Here is a 12,860-nt window from a genome sequence, read left to right on the forward strand (position 1 = left end):
AAACACGGCCATGTCAGGAACAGGAGGAGAACCTCGTCCTGACATGAGCAAGGTCAAAGGCCCGATTCTTTTAGACCGGATGGGGGAAGAGGCCTCACAACGCCCTAATGTGCCCCCACAGCCTTGTTAGGGACAGGAGGAAAACCTCGCCCTAACATGAGCAAAGTCAAAGGCCCGGTTCTTTTAGACCGAATGGGGGGAGAGGCCTCATAACGCCCTAATGTGCCCCCACAGCCTTGTTAGGGACAGGAGAAAAATCTCGTCCTAACATGAGCAAAGTCAAAGGCCCGGTTCTTTTAGACCGGATGGGGGGAGAGGCCTTACAACGCCCTAATGTGCCCCTACAGCCCTGTTAGGGACAGGAGGAAAACCTCGCCCTAACTTGAGCAAAGTCAAAGGCCCGGTTCTTTTAGACCGGATGGGGGGAGAGGCCTTACAACGTCCTAATGTGCCCCCACAGCCATGTCAGGAACAGGAGGAGGACCTCGTCCTGACATGAGCAAAGTTGAAGGCCCGGTTCTTTTAGACCGGAGGGGGGAGAGGCCTTACAGCGCCCTAACGCGCCCCCACAAGCCAGGCTGATAACAAGAACCTCGCACCGGCTCCAGCAAAATGGAAGGTCCGGACTCCTACGGGAGCCGGGTTTTGCCGCCAAAGAAAGTTTCACCCGGAGCCGGGTTTCGCCGCCAAAGAAAGCTTCACCCGGACTCCTACGGGAGCCGGGTTTCGCCACCAAGGAAAGCTTCACCCGGACTCCTACGGGAGCCGGGTTCCGCCGCCAAGGAGAGTTTCACCCGGACTCCTACGGGAGCTTGGTTTCGCCGCCAATGAAAGCTTCACCCGGACTCCTACGGGAGCCGGGTTCCGCCGCCAAAGAAAGCTTCACCCGGACTCCTACGGGAGCCGGGTTTCACCGCCAAGGAAAGCTTCACCCGGACTCCTACGGGAGCCGGGTTCTGCCGCCAAGGAGAGTTTCACCCGGACTCCTACGGGAGCCGGGTTTCGCCGCCAATGAAAGCTTCACCCGGACTCCTACGGGAGCCGGGTTCCGCCGCCAAGGAAAGCTTCACCCGGACTCCTACGGGAGCCGGGTTTCGCCGCCAAGGAAAGCTTCACCCGGACTCCTACGGGAGCCGGGTTCCGCCGCCAAGGAGAGTTTCACCCGGACTCCTACAGGAGCCGGGTTTCGCCGCCAATGAAAGCTTCACCCGGACTCCTACGGGAGCCGGGTTCCGCCGCCAAGGAGAGTTTCACCCGGACTCCTACGGGAGCCGGGTTTCGCCGCCAAGGAAAGCTTCACCCGGACTCCTACGGGAGCCGGGTTTCGCTGCCAAGGAAAGCTTCACCCGGACTCCTATGGGAGCCGGGTTCCGCCGCCAAGGAAGACTTCACCCGGACTCCTACGGGAGACGGGTTCCGCCGCCAAGAAAGACTTCACCTGGACTCCTAAGGAAGCCGGGCTCCATCCGCTACTTCGCCAGCAAGAGTTAAAAATGGTGGCGAGACTTGGCCACATGACGAGATCGGAGGGAAGGGAAGAGCCCCTTCCCACGACGACATCTAAGCCAAACAAGCCAAACGACGAGAAAGGGTCAACGGATGACAATATCGGTGCTACGCATGGACAAGGTAACACAAAGTGCTTTTTCTTCATTTCCGATATACGTACTACAGGGCCAAGACGGCCAGGGAAAGAGGGACAAAATGACAAGAAGAAAGCAGCTACAAAAGGGGGTGACTACAAAAAAAAACTCTAAGGAGGTCCTGCTCCCTCCGACCTAGGATTATCACCTCCATCCCTCAACCAGGACTGCCTCAGGTTCTCCACTGCTTCTTCTAGTTCTTCCTTCTTCCGCAGCATATCCTGGAGCGTCTGACGAAGATGTCAGATCTCTGCCTCCGCTTCTCGACGCCGCTTCCGCAGAACTTCGGACTCCGCCTCTGCATCCGCGACGGCCTTCCGCTCGAGCGCCAGTTGGATTTTCACTTGTTGAAGCTCGGCTGTCTTCTCCTCAAGGGAGACGGAAATCCCTTCGACAGTGCCTCTCAGGGCTAGGAGCTCTTCGGTATCTTGGGCGTTAACAAGCTGCGCCCTAGTCACCAACTACCTCTGAAGACGAACAACCTCGTCCGCCGCCTGACGGAATCTCCCTTTGTGCTCTTCCACTTGCCGGCGCCAGCTGGCCCGCTGCACGTCGTGGCTCATCTCAGCATCTTAAAGTTGCTTCTGAAGGTCGGAGACCTTCTACGACCATTTTTGTTCATCCTCAACCCGTGCCAGGAGCCGGGATGAGTTTTCTTCCAGCTGGCTGATCTTCCTCTTCGCAGCTGATAGCTCCACCTTAAGGGCGCTGATCCTGGCTTCTTGAGCCCAAGTTCGGTCGCTGGCGCTCTTCTTACATTCCTTGAGCTCCTTTGTGAAGTTCGCCTTCCTCCGACTGTAATCCATGATTGCCTTCACTTAGAGACTCCTAAAGTGGGCGGCCTCAGCGACGGCTTCGGAATAGCATTTTCTCGACTTGCGGAGCTCGTCCTCCGACTTCTTCAACTTCTTCGTCAGGTGGAGGACCTCCTTTTTCAGCCGCTGGACAGCTGACTTCAACGGGACCCCCTGGGGCAGGGGGAGTGCTTCAGCAGGGCACTGCCGTCGGAAGGTGCAAACGTCAAAGACCAGCTCATTACAAGAAGAAAGGCAGAAAAGAGGAGGAGGGGGAAGAAGAGACCGTCCACAATAAGAAATCCGACTTTATTGATTAATTTTGAAGACAAACGGAAAGAAAATATGACGACAAAAGAAAAACATAAGATCGGAGGTCTCAGACCTCGGGGGCAGGGGGTGGAGAGCTCGGTGCGGGGGGTGCGACTGCGGTGGTGGCGGACGAAGGGCCGGCCTCGTCTTCAGACTCCTCCAGAAAGCCGAGATCAAGGTCGGGGTATCTGCTAGCCACCCTCTCTCGGCAGAGCTCGAACCCCTTGGTGAACGCCTCCAGGCCGAACTGGACGTTCAGTTCCCTCATCTCCATGGAGGCCTTGAACTCCTCCACCACAAGGGTCCTGGCCTCCGAGACCAGAACCGGGGTTTGCTCGGCCAAATGGGCGACCTCGGCCTCCGCCTTCCTTGCCGACTCCTCCAAGCTTCGTCTCTCCTCCTCCCAGGCTTGTCTTTCCTCTTCCCGAGCTTGCCTCTCTCTCTCCAGGACCTCCCGGAGGGCGACTACTTCGGCCGTCTTCGCTTGAAGGCGTGCAACCTCAGCCTGGCAGCGCTCCTCCGCCTGAAGGAGGTCCCTTCTCATGCGGCTCGACGCCTCGACATAGGCGAAGAGCTGGTGCCCAATCTGCAAGGACGGGAAGGGAATCACAACAAAGGCCGAGTGACCATGCAAATAAACATCCGCTTACCTCAAGGAAGGACCCCAAAGAATCCCAAGCCCGCTGCTCGGGATCGGTGCGGTCGATCCTCTCCACGACGTCGGACAGAATGCAGCCATCAAGCAGCCGCCTGATCAGGTCCTTGTCATTGAAGGGGTTCTCGGATCCCCCCTCGGAGCAGACGGACTCATCTACAGCAGCTCGGTGGCTGCTCGCCCTGCGAGCCACCGATTTCCTCCTCCTCCCCGCGGCGGGCACCTCCGTGGGGCGGGCCCCCGAAACGGGGGCCCCAGTCAGCGGGCTCCTTGAGGAAGCCCGGGGGGCCGCTGGCTCGGCATCCGAAGGAATGTCGATGGCCGGGGTTGCCTGGACGGGCGCAGCCAAGCTCGTCTCCTCCACCCTGGCCCTCTTCGCCGATCCGGAGGCCGTCGCGCCCTTCCTCTTCTGAGCTCTCATGGCCTTGGCGAGCATCCGCGTGGCTTCGGCATCCATTGCTAAAAAAAAAAAAAAAAAAAACAACAACAACAAAACAACAGGAAAAGAAAAGAAGAAAAAGAAGCGACACCGATCAGTCTAGAGTCAAAAAAAAAAAAAAAAAAAGAGAGAGAGAGAAAGAAAGGGGAAGAAAAGAGCGGGAAGGAAAAAAGAGAAGAAGAAGGCAAGAAAAGGAAAGATAAATACTTGCTGGATCCTGAGGGCTCAGGCCGATGTTGAAAAGAAGCTGCTCCCTCAGAAGATCAGGAAGGGAAGGAGCGGGGTAACTTAGAAGCTTCTGGGCAGCCTGGAGGTCGTCCTCTTCCAGGCTGGGAGCCCGACGGACGGAATCCCTCAGGGACCCCCAGGGGGGCAGGCCCAGTTCCAAGGTCGGACAGTAGACAAAGAGAAATTTCCCCTTCCAATTGTGAATCGAAGAAGGGGCGCCCTTCAGCAACCCCTTCTTACCAAACTGGGGGGAGAAGTACCACCAGTCCTTCGTTGAAGGATGACGCTTGAAAGTGTAAAAATGCCTGAATAAGGAGAGGGACGGCTGGACCTCGGCTATGTGGCAGAGAGAGAGAAACCCTATCAAGAACCTAAAGGAATTCGGGGCCACGGAGGTGAGGGAAATGTCCAAAAAGCGGAAGAAGGCAGCAACAAAGACAGGAAGTGGAAGCCGGAGTCCGGCACGAAATGCCTCCTGATACAAACAAAAGCGACCAGGAGGAGGAGCGCTGGCCCGGTCAGAGGGGCCAGGTAGCTCCAGGTCGTACTCCGGAGGAACCCCGTACCGAGCCCTTATCAGGAGGAGTTCATCCGGAGTCGACGAGCATGGAGTGGCGCCCGGTGCAAAAACTGGACGAGGCCCTGCCCCGGACGCGGGTTCGTCCGCAGAGATAGGGACCTGGGGGTTCGAAGCAGAAGAACTCTCAGAACTGACGGAAGCAGAAGAGTCGGAAGACATTTTGAGCAGTTTCGGAGGAAGAACCTAAAGGATCCTAAAAAGGCAAACCGAAAGGAGAACGAGACGCCGAAGGCCAACTCGGGGGGAGGTACAAAAGTAATGAAGGGAGGAGAAGCCCCTAGGCGGAGAGAAGAAGGTTGGCACTAACCTATGTTGCTCTGAGGGACCTGGGGGGCGAGAAACGGGAGGCGCCTACGGCTCGAGAAGACGTTCACTAGAGCAGGCTCTCGAAGAGAAGACAGGCACCAACGGAAAATCAGAAATGGAGTAGGACACCTGAAGGGGGGAGGACGGGTTTAAATAGACCCTAGGATCCGGCGCCATAATGATCGCGAATCCCCCCAGGCCAGTCCACACCCGACACGTGTCCCACTCCCCCTGGCAGGCGGCTAAAAGCTGCTGACGGTTGGCAGGACCATAATTGCGCCGTACCTAGGTCAGTGTACCTGCGGGATTTTCGAAGCGTCCCCTCGTACCGCTCTAATTCGAAAAGACTCCGGCACGCGCTCATTTAATGCCAAAATATCTGGAGGCGGCAGTGCACAGGATTCGAAGAGACGGTTCCGGCTGTACCCACCTTTCTCTCTGTGTACTTCCTTCGCTTGAAATTCAAACTCGGAAGTGGGGGGACTGGTGTTGGGTATAAAATACCCACAGTCGAGATCCTCGACGGAGCCGACTTCGAGCAGCACAGCTCCGCCCGGACTCCTACGGGAGCCGGACTCCACCGCCGACAGCGACGCAACTCCACCCCGACTCCTACGGGAGCCGGGCTCCACCGCCGACAGTAGCGCAGCTCCGCCCGGACTCCTACGGGACTCCCACGGGAGCCGGACTTCACCCTTAACTTTGATTGCAGTGCAGCTCTGCCCGGACTCCTACGGGAGCCGGGCTCCACTGTCGACAGCAAGCGCAGCTCCGCCCCGACTCCTATGGGAGCCGGGCTCCACCGCCGACAGCAGCACAGCTCCGCCCGGACTCCTACGGGAGCCGGGCTCCGCCCTCAGTTTCAGCTGCTGGTAAGCTTCATCCGGACTCCCACGGGAGCCGGACTTCACCCTTAACTTTGATTGCAGCGCAGCTCCGCCCGGACTCCTACGGGAGCCGGGCTCCACCGCCGACAGTAGCGCAGCTCCGCCTGGACTCCTACGGGAGCCGGGCTCCGCCCTCAGTTTCAGCTGCTGGTAAGCTTCGTCCGGACTCCCACGGGAGCCGGACTTCACCCTTAACTTTGATTGCAGCGCAGCTTCGCCCGGACTCCTACGGGAGCCGGGCTCCACCGTCGACAGCAAGCGCAGCTCCGCCCCGACTCCTACGGGAGCCGGGCTCTACCGCCGACAGCAGCGCAGCTCCGCCCGGACTCCTACGGGAGCCGGGCTCCGCCCTCAATTTCAGCTGTCGGTAAGCTTCGTCCGGACTCCTACGGGAGCCGGACTTCACCCTTAACCTTGATTGCAGCGCAGCTCCGCCCGGACTCCTACGGGAGCAGGGCTCCGCCCTCAGTTTCAACTGCTGGTAAGCTCCACCCGGACTCCTACGAGAGCCGGACTTCGTCTTTAATTTTAAATTGCAGGAAGACTTCGCCCGTGCTCTTAAGGGAGCCGAGCTTCATCTCCGACGCCAACGACTACAGCCGCAAGCAGACTCCGCCCGGACTCCTACGAGAGCCGGGTTTCGCCCGCAACTTCGGCTCCGAGAGGGTTCCGCCCGGACTCCCCCGGGAGTCGGGCTCCACCCACGACCCCGACCGCCGGGAGGACCTCTCCCGGACCTCAACAGAAATCGGGCTCCGGCCGCTGCCGAGCTTCAATCGACAGATCCACGCCCCCTGACAGGCCACCAAAATGACCACGACGCTGCTCCACTTCCTGTGGCGGACTCCGCGCAGTTCCATCATTCCCTGACAGGCTGCAGTAACCATCGCCACCCTGCTCCACTTCCTGTGGCGGATTCCGCACAGCTCCACTATCCCCTGGCAGGTCACAATAACGGCCACGAACCTGCTCCACCTCCTGCGACGGATACCATGCGATTCTCCTATCCACTGGCAGGTCACGACAACGGACGCTGCTCCACCCCTCATAAAAGATTCCACGTGGCGGGCCGCGGTGATGGCCATGTGTCTGCTCCACCATCTTTCGCAATCAATTCCCCCTGACCATGGGCGGCCCACTACCAGGCGGTTACAAACGTCGCCATCAATCCGTTGCCTCCTCCGCCTATAAAAGGGAGACCCAGATACGTTATTCTTTAGGCTCATTTTTCTTATCTCAAAACTCTGCTAAATTCTCCGTTCGAGCACTCCATTCTTGTTGAGGCAGAGAACTGACTTGAGCGTCGGAGGGTCTTGCCGGAGCAACCCCACCTCCGGTTTAGACTTCCCTTGCAGGTCCCGGCGACGACCGCGGCTTCCCCAACTCCAGCTTCTCCGGCGCAAGCGGATTTTTGCACCAACAGTTATAATTCAGCCAGCTAAAGGACTCGAGCTAAACATTTGAGCCATAATCATGGTCCAATTGGTATGGTCAAAAATATAGATTTGATCAAGCTACAACTATTGAGATTGATCTAGAAAAATTCTGACCTAATCTAACTTAACATTTGATTAGATATAATCAATTTCTCTAATTGATCCATATTTATTCTTAATCCTAGGTCTAATCCAGTTAGATGACCTGATTCGTACTAATCTATTGTCCATCGATTTATGAGGTGTCTTAAGATCTTCAATTCTCAAATCTAGATCATTTTAAAAATTTAATTCTAAATTAAGTGTGTGAAATATATATTTTAATTTATAGAACTATTCTACTAGAATTTCATATGAAGCATACTATATGTTTCAAATCAAAATTTAATTTTTAAATCTATATTTAATAATTAAACATGTATCAATTTTATATATACATCATATGTATCATAGAAAATTCAGATTTCTACATCGTATGCAGCATACAATTCAGATCATAAAATTTAATTTTTATATCTAAATTTATTTTGCTAGAATTATAATTAATCATAAATTATTTTAATTTAATTTAAATATATTTTGATTAAAATAATTTTAAAATTTTTTTGTTATTTTTTATCATGAGACTTGATCACAATAGCACCTCTACACATCATAAGAGCACTCCATCAAATAGGAAGAGAGGATCTTTAAATCCTATTCGCTCTTATGAACGGATGGCTTGATGATCTTCTTAATTCGAGTACTGGACTACTAAGATCTGAAATCTAATTTTAAAAACTAATTACATGAATATGTAAATTGTCATACAATCTATGCACATGATCATACAATTATGATGTGCATCTAATCATATTAAATCAATGCATAAGTTTATTTCAGATCTGAACCTACTTTTATATAGCATATAATTATTAATTTAGATCTGAAATAATCTAAAAATCTATTCCAAACATATGCATGATTGCGTAGAAAAATTCTGGTTATAGATGTGATCAAACATGTATCGATATTATACTGAAATCAGATCAGAAACTTTGTCAAACAAATTCAAATCTGAGCCCGATTCAAACATCAATTCTATAATTGAATTATATTATAAAAAATCTATCAAAATAGATTTAAATCTATATATAATCAGGTATTAAATCAGCATAAAAATCTGCACAGAAAATTTCTGCTAAAACAGATTTTCAGCAGTCTGGATTCAAGGGCTGATTTTGATTCGATACTCTGGTCAAAATCAGATGAAAAATTATAGAAGATATCAGAAGAGATCAAAGTTTAATTACATCAAAAATTTTGATTCAAAATTAGATCAAAAAAAATTAAAAAAATCTTAAAATTTAGTATGCGATCATAACATACAGGGCTGGCTTTGATACCAATTGAAGAAAAAAATCATCCGATCGCATTGAATGTCAGGAGGAAGAATAGATTAGTAATTAAAATTTTTCATAATACTTATGAATTCTCACCTTGATTCGTAGTGAAAAATAATCAAGATTGAAGAAATTACTCGATCAATATGCTTCGCGAGATCCGGATGTGCGGATCCTCTACTTCGCATGCACGCCAAATACTATAAGAGAGAGGGATGAATTCTTTCTTCAGAAAAGAAGGAGAAGTACCTTTGAGATCTAATCTTAAGACTTTGGAGCAGCCCATATGCCACCATGCCAAGAGGAGGGAGGATGCCCAAGAAGAGAGAAGCCCAGGGAGAGAACACACCCAAAAGAAAGGGGATGCCCACTCCAAGAGGATTCTCCATCCCAAGCCTTTGGTTGATTCTTCTTTTCTTTTCTCCACACCCCTCCTTATATAAGCAAAGGGTCCTAGATCAAATTCAAACTCTTTTTAGTGCTAAGAAAAGGACTCTCCATGTTTGAATCAAATCCAAACTCCCTAAAGCACATGAAATTCTAATCCAAATAGGAGAGGTGTCTCTTTTTATTATGGAACACGCCCAAGGGGAGGGGGCTATTTTTAGCACCTTCCTAACCATCTTGACGGTCCATAAAGAGAGAGAATGTCTGAAAAAGATGGCTAAGTGCATCAAATCAGATTTGATTTAGATTTGGATCAATTCGAATCCAATTCGAATCTGATTCAAACCAATTTCGAAAAGATTGCTGATCTTAATCCAACTAGAATTCTTGTCGAAGTCCAACTTGATAAATTAACCCAATCAAGCCTTAATAAAATTAAATTCAATTAGATTAGATCTGATCTAAAATAATTAGGACTCAATCCATTCTCCCATAATTGTTTGGATCATTAATTTGATTTAATTCATTCTCAAAATCAAATCCGCACCTCATGCACAGTGCTAGCTGAATATAGTTAGTGTTTAATTCCATATGACCTATAACTTAATTCTCAATCCAGTTAATCTACATGTTCAATCAAGTCTTATACTTTCAAATCGAACATATAAATATTCGATCAATTCTTTCTCACATTATTTGACTTTTGTGCGTGACTCTATAGGTTCGAACGCTAAGTCGGTAGCTTAGGAACTCCTTCCTATACTAATCAAAGTGACTATCTAGCAATAATACCTGACGTTCAGATCGGTCAAATATTTGCAAAGCAGTATTCAAGAACCTCGACATATGGTTACTGTATAATTCATTCCTTTGATCCTAATGTTCAAGATGATCTAGGGTTTAACTATCAATCCTGAAACAATCATCCATATCATATTTTAATCTTTTAAATCCATCACATAGATTATCCTAGCTAAGATTTTACTAAATTGAAATATAATGATGCATTAACTCCTATAATTTGGAGGGATCAATCCCATCTTGATTCACACACAGACTTCGCAAATACTTGACTATACTCAGTAGCCTTCCATCACTGCATTAGAAATGTAGGTAGTCTGACATCAAAGCACAGTGAATTGCTTGCAAGTCACTATGGTGATCTCAGGTCCAAGGGATACTTATGCCTATACATTTTGTGAACTGCTCTTGACAGCAAAGCACTCAGTAGATAAGTCACTTATTCTGTGATGATGTACTCCTATATTTTATCTGTATGCCATATCAGTGTCTTCACACTCTTTGATTATGAGGACAATCAATCTATATGGCATACAATGACCTACACTCGATAAACATCATCATCCTATTAATGACATATCATTTGATCGTGAATATATTTAAGAACTATTCGATAAATCCTCCTTTATCGATCATAATATAGTTCTAAAGACTTCATCATAACACAAGAGTTCTAATAATGAAGATGTACATCTTGTGATAAAAATGCTAAAATAATTTTTATTCATTGATCTATAATTCATATACAAAATTTAATTATTTACAATAAATCAATTGACTTTAAGACATAATTTCCAACATAGGCAAGCCTCAGTTTGGGGTTGGGCTATTTTGGAGTGAGCCGGGTCTCATACAATCCGACCTGACTTATCTATCTAATCCAACCTGATTTGCATGTCTACTAGACCTGATCCAACCCAATCCAAGGTAGGTACGACGCGGTATGGGTATAAGACTTTTAATTACGGGATGGATAAGGGTATTGGCTAGCTTGGCCCATACCCAATCCATTGCCATCCCTATATAGAAATGGAAAACAATTAGATATATGACTTAAAACATGTTATGTGAAACTATATTAAATAAAAGGTAAGTTCTATAATCAAAAATTTAGAATAACCAACACCAAGCAGCCTATGGTTTTTTTGATGTAATCTTTTTGTTAAACATGATGCAATTGAATAGGAAGTTCATGCTAGTATGATTATTAGGGAAGAAGTCTGTGAGTTGGTTGCTAGACTTGTCATAAAGAAGTTACATAGTAGCAGGAGATAAATTAGGGATGGAGGTGCAATTTGTCTCACTTTCTTCCCTAATGAAAACCAAATTACTGTAAATTTAGATAATAGCTTTTCTGTCTCAATAGGTAGGGGTATCCATGTCAAAGAAAGGTGCTGCAGCTGAGCAACTTTAGTAGCAATGTAATGTGTCGTGTGACACTCAGCCTTAATGGCAGAATGAGAGATAATTCTTTTCTTTTTCCTCTCCAAAAGATATGAAGGATTTTAGCATAAAAGAATGAATCAAGTTGTAAACCACTCTCAATAGGATCAGCAGCCCGACAAACACCATTTCAAGCTTTCCCATGGAAAGGCCAAAGATTAGAAACAAAAGCTAGTCATAATGCCATGGTATTGAATGATGCTATTACAAGCAAGGTTTGCCAAACTATACCAAACCGAAGTAGGCTATACAGAGCATACTATATCATATTGGTTCGGTACTATTATGCGGTATGGGAGCTTACCGATGCTTGCCATGCCAAACCAGCCTAGTATTGATGTGGCAACAGGTTGGCACTAGTATGAGGCCCCGTATGGAGATATTGAACCTTGGCTGCAAAGACAGTCACCTTCATAGGGTCATTTGCATGCCTCTCCTTCTACAATTACATCTTTTGTGTTGAAGAAGTCTATAGTCCACTTATCTCCTTAATATTATGAGAGAATAGTGTCCTACAAATCAATTGTATGAGTGATGCAATGAGATTTTTTTTTGTAAATTTTAAACTCATATAATGACATTATTCATTTGTTAATGAAATGAGATATTGATTTATCATTATAGCTATATATTATTATGTTTAAGATTATGATGAACCCCATAGATTAGGATAATGATTTTAGGACCATGAAAAGTTCATGTCTGTGAAACCTAAAATTCTAGTCCTAAATATTCCTGATCATAGGAATATTGTGTCAGAGATCAATATTTTGGATAGACTAACACATCTTATGTTTGCTTGATGGAGAAAATAGTTGATTTCATAAGTCACTTATGTGAGACACTAATACAAAGATGTAGGTGCTTATTAGGGAATGAGTTCATTGAATTGACTCATCGACAGAGAACATCTTATGGAGCCTTGCATGTCAAAAGATGATTCTCTAAGTGAAAGTTGTGTAAGTGATCCTTAGATCTGAGACCACCATAAAATCTTGTGCGCATAAATCCATATTTTGATTCATATCCAAGTATGATATTAAGGATATGTACGAGATGTTCTAGATATGGAGGAGTGTTTATGGAGGTTGTGAGTCGATCAGTAGAAAATCGATTACTTTTAATAAGAGGAGATGACATCCTATGCGTTCTGATCTCTAGATGACTCAAAAAGTCTTTGGTTAAAGCAGGATGAGGATTAGAAAGGATAATGCTTCATCATTGGAGTCATCACTGATTGATGAAGAATTGGTATGAATGTGTTTGAGTTTGATATGATTCCATACTCATGAACATATTCGGAGTGCGGGATGATCGAAGGATTGAATTACACGATAACTTACCATTGAAGAGTATATTTGGTATTTTCATCAAATTTTACATCTTTTAGATAGTCATGATACATTGCTAGATATCAATCTTGACTTGTAGGTTTGATCGAATAAAATAGTTTAATTCGATCTTCAATTAGAAATGATTCTAATTGCTGAACTCAGATTAGCACGGTTTGAACCTTAATCGATTAGAAGAAGTCTAATCAAATTAGGTTAACTTGCATCTGGACCTA

The sequence above is a fragment of the Elaeis guineensis genome, chromosome 12 (genome assembly GCF_000442705.2).
Source record: "Elaeis guineensis isolate ETL-2024a chromosome 12, EG11, whole genome shotgun sequence".
In the NCBI taxonomy this organism is placed as follows: domain Eukaryota; kingdom Viridiplantae; phylum Streptophyta; class Magnoliopsida; order Arecales; family Arecaceae; genus Elaeis; species Elaeis guineensis.